Raw genomic sequence first — 13288 nt, forward strand, 5'->3', positions numbered from 1 at the left:
CCTTCTGCCTTACATATTCAGTACATATTTTTGTACTGAATATGTAAGGCAGAAGGTAACAACACACTTGATACAAAATCTCAATAGAAATCTGATGCAAGTGTATAAGTAGTACTAGTAGACCACCTTGAAAAATACTTGTGGGACAATGTACATTACATTCTTTTCTTCGTTTTACCTTCTTACTTCATAATCTTTGTAAGCCATATAATGCAAATGACTAGCTGATCAGTGGTAAATAGATAAATTAGGATCGGCCCATGCTACGCTTACGCCCCTGAGCTGCCACCTACATATAAAAATTGGGATCGGCCTATGCTAGGCTTATGCCCCTGAGCTGCCACCCATAAATAAAGGTATCGAGATCGGCCCATGCTAGGCAAATGCCCCTAAGCTGTCACTCGTTATTTTACAGATTTGCATTACTTAGTTTATTTAGCCTTTGAGATTATTACTTTGGTGGTCATCACATTATGATACATTGAACCAGTAATACGCTAATAAGAGACATGTAAATAGACACTTAATGCATCAAAAATGAGGTAGGGAGCTGTTGGCACACAAATAAAGTGTTTAGGAGCTAAAATAACTCATGGGTCTTATTTGAACAAACAGAGAACTCCTGAAATTTTCTAAGTGAAGATAGACACGCAGATTTAATAATAAGCACGTATTGAGGTGTTCTAATGCATTAGAGAGTGGGAACAAGGTCATTGGATACATGGAGTGTAATGTGCTGCCATTATGTATCACTTGTTATAGGATAACCTCGGTAACTTGCTTGATGGAACAATTGTACGATTTCATGCCAAAGAGTATAAAATGGAGTATGCCTTACATACCTGGTTGTATAGCTCCGAATCTAACCCGACTTGACTTCCCGCCTCTTATATTACTTATCTACAATAGAATATATGGTAAACTAGTATTAGCAATCCAACCAACATGTTTAGGCTACTTAACTTCACCAAAATAGTAACCGGGCAGTACACACGTAATCCATCAATCAAGGGCATTATTTTAACCCTTTCCTCCTCCAATTATACCCACATCGCACATATGTACCCATAAGATCACCAAAACCACATCACCTTCATTACACCCTCCAACCAATACATAAAATAAATTGGGCAGTAACAAATGTAACAATTAGTTCGGTGGTGTACCACCACACCTTTCTTCTATATTTCATTACGAACTAATTACACCTATCTCCAACATCAACCTGGAAGCCCATAACACAAGCACACAAAATAGTCCATAAACAATACCCCAATCATCCTTCAATAACAACCAAATATGTGCAATCCTCTACCAACACATGTATATAGAAAAGGGACAAAAATGGATAGCAAACATACCTTGATTTCCTTGTTAGTTTAGCTTCTTAATGTGTATCTCTTCAATAGCTTAATCTCTTCACACATACACGAAAAGAGAAAGAAATAAATCCCTTAATAACTAAGAACAATGGACTATCTAACTTATAGAGAGGGCTGTCCAAAAATTAATCTTAAAGAACACATAGTTTCCTTAATACAAACTCATGAATTGTTCACTTACCTTTATCTTGGGAGGAAGTTCAATTCCAAGAACCCTTGCGGGAATATAGGGTTACTTCATAGCCAAGAGAGAAAAGCCTAGAAGCTAAAATTTTTGTCTAAGTTAAAATGAGCAAAAATTGTTGATTTCAATCTATATAAAGGAGCTATTGTTTGGCCGACTTTATTGACCCTTTTTGGCCCATATTTTATAAAGTGAATGATGTATCTATTTGCCCAATATATTAGGTTTTTGTGGATCCAAAGTTATTGGGCCTTAGCCACCCATTTTCCCTTCTTTTCTTCTCTTTAACTTGGGCCTTGGCAGATTTGAGTATTGGGCCTCTTTACCCATTTTATTTCTCTTCTATTCAATTTGAGCCCAAATGAGTACATTACATTAGTATAGGCCCAAATCTCGTCCATATCCATATGTCCATTAATTTGATCCAAATAGTTCAAGTAGGTGACTCACCTACTAGCTTAATTAAGTCAAGCAAGCACCTCAATATTTTGTTCTATTTTCAGCTCCTAATCCCTTTAATATAACCTTAAACTTATACACACTTGGTCACTTTAAACTTTAGATTCAAATACTAGCTTACGATCCCAAGTTTAAATAGTTGTATTGACGTTAACTTGGTCGCATCACATAAAAACTATACGGGCAACATATATAATTCTATCTATGCCATTAAAACTTGCATAACAAACCTCACCCTACCTATCCTATAAGACCATACCAGGTTCCATATAATTAGAATAAGTACAAGAAAAATACGGGATATTACAGGTAATTCACACGCGCTATTTAATTTATATAAAAGACTTTATGTTTCTTAATTATGTTTTAACTCCTTAATATCCACAAATTTAAAAAGAGAAAAAATAACTATTCATTAAATAAATGATCTTTCCTCTTCTCTATAATCAAACATATTCATCGATCAAAATCAATTCTTTTTCATTCCTCTTCCTTATTTCTCAGTTTCACTACTCTTTAAAAAATTCTTGTTTGCATTAACATGTTTGCTAGTGTTCTTGGAGGTGTGTTTCGTATTGTGGAGCTGTAAAAGTGCTAGTTGTTGACGCCCAATTTTGACTCGCTCTTTTCCACTAATTAATTTTATCGATGTTCTTGGCCATAAATATTTTTTTTACTTTTATATCTATTTTATAAAAGAAAAATTATTTTCATCATAATATAAAGTATTTTAATCAAATATAATTTAAAGTTTTAACAAACGAAATAAAATAAAAGTATCTTTCGATAACCGCATTTGCATTTTTTCTAATGATATTTTGGTGTTATCATCATGTTGTTGACACCTAATTTTTGCCCTTCACAACTCAGTTTAATTTTGAGTTTCCTCGATTTTTAAATAAAATTACAATATTTATTTTATCCGAATAAAAAGCTTTCAAAATATTTTGTCTGGGTAAATTTTTCATTCTTAAGTAGCAATTATATATTTTATTCAATTCTATGAAGATTTTGTAATTTTTGTTACTTAAACATTAATTTTATAAAATATTGGATTTTAATCAAGGCTTATCTTGAAAATAAATTCAAAAGATTAAAATCTTGATTAAAATATAATTTACTCTAAAAATGATTTATTTGGATAAATATATGTTTGATTTTATTAAATCGAGAAGTTCGGAATTAAAAGAAGTATTATTCGTATCAATTTTAATTTATTTTAGTCAATCTATTAGATTTGGCCACAATTGAAATCAAATTGGTCATAATTGCTATACAATTGGCCAATCAACCTTTAATTTGGTTAAAATTTAAATAGAATAGGCTAGATCATAATTGGAATTATTTTAAAACTTTTAGTCTAGCCGAGATTACTTTTTTCTAAATACTTTGGAAGACTATCAATCTAATTGGGATTATTTTTAACCCCAATTAAAATCCTACCCCCCAAATTAATTGGTCCAGCCCCAAAACTAAACTAATTTCAGCCCAATTGACCCATCAACACTCCCTTGCCAAGCTACCCAGCCTATTTTTTTTCTTTCTCATAATATCAGCAACCCACCAGGCCCAAAGCACTCCAACCCAGCCCAGCACCATATCACCTTCTCCCTCAAACACCATCAAGAAAGCAACGACAAATCTCAAACCAAAAAGAAAAAAAAGAACCAGGAGAAGCAATGATTAACAGCAACAATCTAACTGCGATTACAACAATCAAAGTTTTTTTTCTTTAGATAGTGGGATTACAGATTCCGTTATCCCTTCTTTTTTAGTTTTCAAATCTGCCTTTTCTAACAAAGCAAGATTTTTCTCCGTGATTAAGGGCAAATGGTTATCATTCCATGTCCCACAATTGGCTCCCCATGTTTTTCCTTCTACTGTAAAAGAGCTCTTTGTTGAGTAAAGAGGGGATCGGAAAAGAAAAAAAAATCAAGAAGTAGAGTGAAGTAAGAGCAGAACCAGATCAAGAAGAAAGAGAAAAGATTAGGAAAAAGGTCGGAAAGAACAAAATCGTGAGTTTCTGTTTTCAAAGCTAAGTTTGAAATTCGGAGTTGAGTTTTACTAGTTGGAAATCTTCTTGACGTTGAACCCTAGTTTTGCTGCTCCCAATAAGGTACGAGTTCTACCCATTCATTCACTTTCGTCTCTCTTGATTTCTCTTGGTTTGGTGTTGAGTCTGTGATTTCACAGCATCTTTAAATTATGTTGTTGGTGTTTTCATCACCTGCGTGGACAAACAAGAATTCAAAGTAGATTTTTTTTTTGGTGAATCCCTGTCGAGTTTGAGTTTGTTGTTGATTTTAGAAAAATGGATTTTGAATTATTTAAATTATTTTGCTGATGACTCTGGATATGAATTTGTAAATATAGTTCCCATTTGGTTTCAAGCCTATTGTTGAGTTGCTATTTATTCTATCCGGATTATTATCGATTTGAACACTCGGGATATATAAAATCTGCCCATGTATCTCGCTTTCATTTTTTTTTCTAAATGTGTGATTTGTTTCATTCTCGGGTCCATGTTTGTTAAGTTTTGGCGGCTTATGGACAAATAAAACGTTTCGATCCAAAATGCTTTATTTTTGTATTTTTAGAAAGCTGTAAGTTTGTTGACATTAGTTCCATTTTGGCTTTCAAATTTTGGATTTTACCATAGTTGTTGGTTCCTTATGAAAGCGAGTCCGGAAATACCATTCCGCTTAAACTTTGTGGCTGCCTATTATGTTTCAATCTCCCTAGTTAATATGGATATGCTCTTTCCCTTTCTCTGCACAATATAGTTGCTGCTAGAAAAGAACTTTAGATCTCTGTCAACCTCACTCGGAGTCTAGGTCGGTGTTAAAAGGTGGAGATTAAGGTTTGATCTTACATTATTTGTCTAGATTATACCGAAATGTTCTTAGAACAATATGTTCTTTTTTACTAACCAAACACCAGAAAATAAGTAAGAAAACCACTTATTTTTCAAGAAAAACATTTTCCATTGAAAACATTTTCCTTCGTACCAAACACACCCTTATTAAATAATGATTGCATCTGAAAGTTGACATTAGCTCCTGTGGGGTGGCATTAGATTGAGACTCTACTGTTTGAATCAATAATATAGAATTGACTATTGTTGGTTAGCATGAATAGTAGTTTTTTTTTCACACTTGCCATAGTTTTATGATTCATTGGTGACATTAATGAGAGAAATAAGCTTCACTAGGATCTTTATTGGTGACATTTGTTGTAGTTTGAGTACTGTATGCTACTGGTAAGGTACTATCCCTTCTTGACTATGTTGTACTTAATTTTCGTTAGCCATTTGTCATTTAGTTAGTCGGGATGACGTCTATATGTTTGAAAGTATTAAAAAATGCGAAACAAAATAATTTCTGAATTTAGGACCATGTGTATTCGCAATTGGTGATATTACTAGAGTGAATTTTGTCTCACCCAGTTACGCTATATTTAGTTACGGTGATCCACTGATCGTTTGAATTTGTTATTTTCTACCTTGTTTATAGACCTAAGTATGAATCACAATAGAGTGTGGATGCTTTGTTAGACAGGGTTGTTTGCAAAGTGTCTGTAGTTTGCAATCCAGTTTAAAAGAAAAACAATAAAATTTGCGTTTTAAAATTTACGTCTCTAGTGCTAAGTCTCTTCAAGATTGTTGAGTTTGAGTTTTTGGCTAAAGAACTCGAGTTTGATTTCTTATAATGGAAAGGAGTTCTGACACTCTGAAATATAGAAATTTCTTCATTCAATCCTTTTCTTTCCTTTTTATTTTCATGTCGTCTGGTTTTGGAACATTATTTTATAGTCATTTCAGTAAGGATTATACGTTTAAGAGTTGTTGCTTGAATGTTGGTATGTGTCATTTATTTATTTCTTTTGATTATTTATTTGGCGTGAAAGAAAAAGCCTCTACCTATTTGTTGGTCATGTTTAGCATTTAATATTCTTCCCAAATGGTTTCCTTGATTCATAATGCCAATAAGGATCTGTTAAGGAAGAAGTAAAAAAGCCCCATCATTTGATTTAATCATGGATTTAATTTATTGTATGACTCGTTCGAGTTCGATTAAGTAATTTTTATCAAGAGTTTTTGCTTTGAGTTTCTGGTAGCTGTGTCAATGTTTATCTCAATCTTTTCAAACTCTATATTATAAAGCGTCTCTTTTCTATTGTTCAGATTAGTATCGTTGTTGCTTACATTTTCTTTCTACTTGGTTTGCTAGAAACATATTCTCATCTAGTATATCATATTCTTAATCATTCTTTTATTTACTGCATAAGTCTGATAAGTTCCTTATAATAAAAAGTGAAGTTCAAAGTTTTTAATTGTTTCGAATAACAAACGAGTTAGATCACTGAAATCCATGACGGTAAATTTCTTGCATAACGACTAACGGAATGAGTAATGGTAGTATATGCCGTCTCGGTGATCATGAATATAACTGTATGAATGATTTGTGTTCGTGTTTCATACTCTATTCCATGCCTTATTTATTTATTTATTTATTTGAATCTAATAAGTATCTAATCTTTATCATTTTTTATTTCACACATGAACATCCGGGAGTTGGGAGTCTCGCAACGAAACTCGTTTCAACCCGACATTGGGTCAAACGCTACTAGGATCGCAGAGCCTCAGAGTCGCGAGAATTAAGAGATTAAGCCTCTAAATAGAGTCTAGTATTTCTTACCTATGGTTTAAGCCTATGATTTCTTTATTATTCATATTTCCTTTCCAGGAGTGGCTTTAATTTTCGCAAATAACACATGGTTATTACTGGATAAAGTACATTTTCAGAACTTACCATCAATACTCTTAAATGAGATTAGCATAGCAATCATCACGTTTTTCTTAAAAATATAACAAAAATAAAAAATGGAATTTTAGTGTCAACTTAGTCGACAAATAAGTTAGTAAAATTCAGATTTTTTAAAAAGAGTCACCTGCTAATTTTAACTTATTTTTTACGCTATTTTGTCTTTTCAACGCTTAAATTTTCAGTTTTCAAGTTTAAGAAAATAAGGTATATACATATTCATCCGCTACTGCGTACAAGGTACATCGTTTTATACTATAATTATTTTAACTATTATTAACCATTATTACCAATACTATTATTATTATTGTCATACCGAAACTATCATCATTATTATCATTATTATTATTATTACTACTGCTATTATTATTATCATAATTGTTATTATTATCACTATTATTTTTACATAGTTTCGACACATCCATAATTCAACATTTATTTTTTCACATTCTTGAAAGTACGTTTCACAAATAAACTCCCATGTCATAAGATACTTTATTTTCTCCATAAATAATTATGGGAAAAGGGTCAAATATGCCCCTCAACTTTGCAAAAAGGTTTAAATATACCCTCCGTTAGAAGTTTGATCCAAATATGCCCTCTCTGTTAAAGTTTAGGAGCAAATATATCCCTCAACTTTGCGAAAAGGTCCAAATATACCCCTCAACCTTAACGGAGGGGTATATTTGGACCTTTTCCCAAAGTTGAGGGGTATATTTCCTCCTAAACTTTAACAGCGAGGGCATATTTGGACCAAACTTCTAATGGAGGGTATATTTGACCTTTTCGCAAAGTTGAGGGGCATATTTGGCCCTTTTCCCAAATAATAATAATAATAATAATAATAATAAAGTTCAACTTTTACACAAATAAATTAGTTCAGACACATGAATTATGATTTATTTCAATTAAAAACTTAAACACGTGTTAAAGTGTTTTATTAACGGAGGATACATAGAAACTCGAATTATCATGTATTTTAATTTAGCATCTGTACATTTTTATAAAAGTGTCGTCATGGTAAATATGATTTTCGATTCAAATTATGAAATAGATATATGTGTGTATTCTTAAGAACCTATTATGTACATAAATTAATTATTTAATAATATATATATATATATATATTTAATTATATGCATGAATCTCAAGTGAATCGTACGTAAAATCCGTACATGTTTCAATTGAAGTTGATGTGCATAGCAAAACTACGTAACATATATTATATTGTTTATTTCTATATGTAATGAATGCTTGATATTAATTAAGATTTTATTAAGAGGATTCAAAATATAAAGAAGTAAATACATGAACTTAATTACCGAAGGAGCAACATCTGTTATATATACGTAAAAAATAATTTTAATCATATATAAATTGTTCCGCCTCGACTTGGTAATATGAAAATAACATAATTCGAGTCTCTATATACCCTCCGTTAATAAAACACTTTAACACGTGTTTAAGTTCTCAATTGAAACAAATTGTAATTCATGTGTCCGAACTAATTTATTTGTGTAAAAGTTGAACTTTATTATTATTATTATTATTATTATTATTATTATTATTGTTGTTGTTGTTGTTGTTGTTGTTGTTGTTGTTGTTGTTATTGTTATTATTATATTATTTGGGAAAAGGATCAAATATGCCCCTCAACTTTGCGAAAAGCTCAAATATACCCTCCGTCAGAAGTTTAGTCCAAATATGCCCTTACTGTTAAAATTTAGGAGCAAATATACCCCTCAACTTTGCGAAAAGGTCCAAATATACCCCTCCGTTAAGGTTGAGGGGTATATGTGGACCTTTTCGCAAAGTTGAGGGGTATATTTGCTCCTAAACTTTAACAGCGAAGGCATATTTGGACCAAACTTCTGACGGAGGGTATATTTAGACCTTTTTGCAAAGTTGAGGGGCATATTTGACCCTTTCCCAATAATTATAATTAACTATTTAAATATCTCTTCAAGTTTCTCCTATAGAATTACAAGATTGTAAATTTTATAATACATAAAATTATATTATCATCCTTTTCATACTTAAAATGCAAGTATATTTTGCGATAACTGCATTACTTTCTTTGTACGTGGTAGCGTCATGTTTGATATACTTTAAATTTTCTTTTGAATAATAAATAATAACAAAGTTTTCTTATCACCATTTTAAGCAAATGACAAAATAATGTTTTACTAATATTTTTCTAAACTAAGTATAAGGACTATCTTCGAATAGGCTCTAAGGGATGCCTAACACCTTCCCCTCGAGTAACCAAAACCCTTACTCAGAATCTCAAAATATTTCGATAGACTAAAATAGAGTTTTACAATAAAAAATATTTTTTTCCTAATTTTCCTAAAAGTTTGGTGACGACTCTAGAAAACAAACTTCAAAGTCCCAAGAGTCATTAAACGCAACCATACGCCGTGTGTTGTTTTGACCGGTTCGAAATAAGGGCTCGACACTAGTGTTTAACAAGTCTTGAAGGTTAGTCTTACTTTTTGTAATGGCTAAAGTTAAGATTGAAACTTTATGACTATTTCGTTAGGGTTAGTGTTCAAAAAATATTGATTATGTCATCTAGAATTTTAGAGTTTGTCAAAATTAGAATTTTTTTCTAGTCTAAATGATTCTTATTTTATCAACAAATTAGGATTTTTCATGTTACAAATTGATTCTTCTAGTGTGACTGATTACAATATGTTTGAATGATCAAGTTTTTCCTAATTATCACTCATCATGAATGTGACTAAATTTCATGAACGAGTGATTTTACATATATAACCTTGAGATATTAACACGGTGGGCTTTTGAATTGTAAGAGCCAAAAAATAGAATATGAAGGTGGGAAAGTCACAGATATTTTTTTATGTGAATGTGAATAAGTTATCTTATTTTGAGCCAATTAGATTTTTAAAAGAGCTAGGGTGTGCTACAAGAAGCTGCACATTTTATGTTAGACCACCTGAAAAGGACTTTCTGTTAGATATTCAAAGTGATGGGGACATTTATAAACTTTCACAATCCTTTAAAAATGAAGATATTGTTGAGGCATACGTTTGTCGCGTGATTGATCAACTTGATCGGGTTGATGGTTCCATTGATTTGCTTGAATACACTAATACCAATGAGGAATCTGTTATTTTCTTTAATAAAAAAGGGGATAAGGGGATCCCTGAAGGGGATAAGGTTGCTGAAAAGGGGGTGAGGGTGGTCCTTTTAGTGAAGCATCAACTATTGATGGATCTATTGAGCTTGAAAATGAGATTGCACCTACTCAACAAATAGCTTATCAAAATTATTGCATCTATTGGTGAGGCTTCATCTACTGGTGAGGCTGCAATTGTTGATGGCGATGATGAGTTACCAATTCTTGCTTCTAACCACTCAACTAAAAATAGTTCAAATTTAGACCATAAAGATCTATTTGTTGAAGATGTGGGTGAATTTGAAAGTGATGAGAATGAGGAGGACATAAACTTGACAGCTTAAAAGAGGACATACCAGAGGATGAAGAGAAGAGAAGGAATACCAAATGACCACGAAGAAGTTACTCTTGGTGAAGTTGGTCTAGATTTAGGATTTAATGAGATGGAAGTTGTTGATAAAAGATTAAAATATAAAGTTGTTAGGAATGAGCCTGTGTATTGTAGTTCTGATGAATACAACATGGAATCTGATTTAGAAGGAAGGTTACGGAGGAGAGATAGCTGTAATACCCCATACTTTTTTCTAGCTTGAAATTTGTCCCAAGAATGTTAGAAGCTTTCTTTGAAATATGAATCCACTTTTGTACACGTGGTACTTTTAAGATTTTCACTTTTTGCCACGTGGAAAATTGAATAAGCTTTCCATCGATACCAATTTTATCAAAATCCAACCTCGAAAGAGAAAGTTATGGCCGAAATACAGAAGACAGTCAAAACCGCCCAGGTGCAATGGCACAGGCCGCCGGACCTTCAGACAAGCGACGGACCATTGCCCACGCTGTCGCAGTGAGGCAATTAGACCACCTTCTGTCCAGGAGCGATGTACCAGGCCAACGGACCGTCGGGCCAGCGACGGACCATCGATCAGGACCGTCGCAAGGGAGACAGTGAACCCCCATTCTGCCTAGGAACAACGGTTAGGACCGACGGACCGTCGCTCCTACTATTGCACGCCCGTCCAGTTATTTTTAAGCTATTTTTTAAAGGGTATTTGGGTCTTTTTCCACCTGATTTAACCCCTAAATACATCCGACCATAGCTCAGAAGTTTATTATTCTTTTACAATAACAAATTAGGGTTTCTCTCAAGGATCAATCCCCAACAACAAGAAACCCTAGGTGCTTAATTCCAAGCCAAGAATTCAAGTTTTCCTCCACAGATCTTCATGAAATCACAATCCATGTATGCATAGTGTTCATTCATGGATTCCTTTCATCCATGAAGGCCAAGAACCCTCTTTTAAGTTCTATATCATGATATTTATGTGGTGAATTAATTATGTTCATGTTGTTATTTTGTATGATTGCCAAGATTGGATCATTATGTACTATCATGAAACTATCTTAGCATATGGGTTGAAATCTATGAAATTAGTTGTTTATGATGTGTTAATTTGATCATTGGGCCTATTCCCTAAGAGGTGCACGTAAGGTATTTCATAAAATGTTTAAGAGAACAAGAAATATGTATTATGAACCAATGTGGCCTAAATGATGAATTCATGCTATTAACCTTATGTTTAAATGGTTCCCATGCTATTATTATGTAATGTATATGTTGTTGGAATACTCATGATATTATGGTATGAACTCATGCTGATTATGCACATTCTTATCCATGTACAATATTTTGATAATTATGTACTTCATGAAATCCCTAACTATGAAATTATGAATTGTGAATATTGGTCATGTGTTCAAGAAGAGTCAAGTCTTGTCAGTTTTCTTCTATCGAGTCCTGGGGGTACTTGTACCCGAAAAATATAGTTATGTGCCTAGAGCCGTGTTATGTTTTCAAGATACTCTCAGTCAATCCATGATCCATAAAACTCAGTCAGTCATGTGACTTAGGAAAACTCAGAAATCTCAGTAATCCCAATAATCTCAATAACTTCAGTACTCTCAGTTAGTTCTCAAATCTCGGTAGTATTCCGTCAGTCAACGGAACTCAGTGAACTCAATTTAGATCTACTAAACAATACTATTAGTATTAGTTCAGTTCAGTGTATATTCAGTTGGGAGTAGGATTCAGCACCGAGTGAACCCAAGGATAAGGGCATTCCTATCAGCAGGGGTTTGACCCTTAGTAGCAATCCTTGCGTTCTAGAACTACATAGCCAGCATAGGTAGAGATATACCCCTATGCGTAGGTCTACTAATATATCTCATTTGGGGTTATTCCTTCGGGAGGGTTGACGAAAGAGCTTTCTATCAGAGAAGGTTACCTCACAGCTTGTCCTTACTCGTGGCACGGTATTGACACTCTTCCAGCTGGGGTTATAGGTTGGATCCCACCAGTTCAGTTTTGGGGCATGTTAATTAGATGATTAACTCCCACAATTACAGTCTCAATTTCAGTCTCAGTCTCGGTCTCATTAATAGAACTCAAATAGTTCTACAGATTTCATGACTGTCAGATACAGTCACTCAGATGCAGTACAAAACTCAGTTAGTTCCATCAGATTTAGGACTGTCAGATATAGTCACTTATGTTATCAGTTATCAGAACTCATGTTATCAATATTCAGTTTTAGGACTGTTAGATATAGTCAACCACCAGTTTGTCATAATTAGAACTGTAAAAAATAGTTATTCATATATTAGTAACATAGTATCAGTCCCTCAGTATTCAATAATACCGTATCAGTTTCTTATTTATCAGCAACTTAGATGTCAATATCAGTAGACTCAGTTATTCAGTACCCAGTATTAGTAAACTCAGATATTAGTAAATCCATATTGTTAGTAGACTCAGTAGTCAGAACTTAGTATTCAGTCCTATCACGACCTCAGTTACAGTTACGTATTCAGGCATGTATTCTCACGTTCATGTTATTTAGTCAGTCAGTATTTTTCATTCATATGGTCCTTTTTGCATTCAGCCTACCTCACATGCATACCAGTACATTCAATCGTACTGACGTATTTACGCTATGGTGTTTTATACCATATGTTCAGAAGCATGAAATCCAGAGCACCCCTAGTAGCTCAGGCGTTTAGCAGACAGGCTAGCAGTGATTCCTTATCATTCGAGGACATACGATTATTTATTTCATTATTTCAGTACTTAGTTTATTTTAGTAGATGAAGTTAGTTGGGGACATGTCCCATTAACTCCACAATTTTCAGACAGTTTAGAGGCTTTCAGACTATAGTATGTTCAGATAGTTATTTTAGTTGCTTTGGTACTGTTATACCATATTTTTAGTTATATATCAGCATTGAACCTTATGGCCTT

The sequence above is a fragment of the Capsicum annuum genome, chromosome 6 (assembly GCF_002878395.1).
Source record: "Capsicum annuum cultivar UCD-10X-F1 chromosome 6, UCD10Xv1.1, whole genome shotgun sequence".
NCBI lineage: Eukaryota > Viridiplantae > Streptophyta > Magnoliopsida > Solanales > Solanaceae > Capsicum > Capsicum annuum.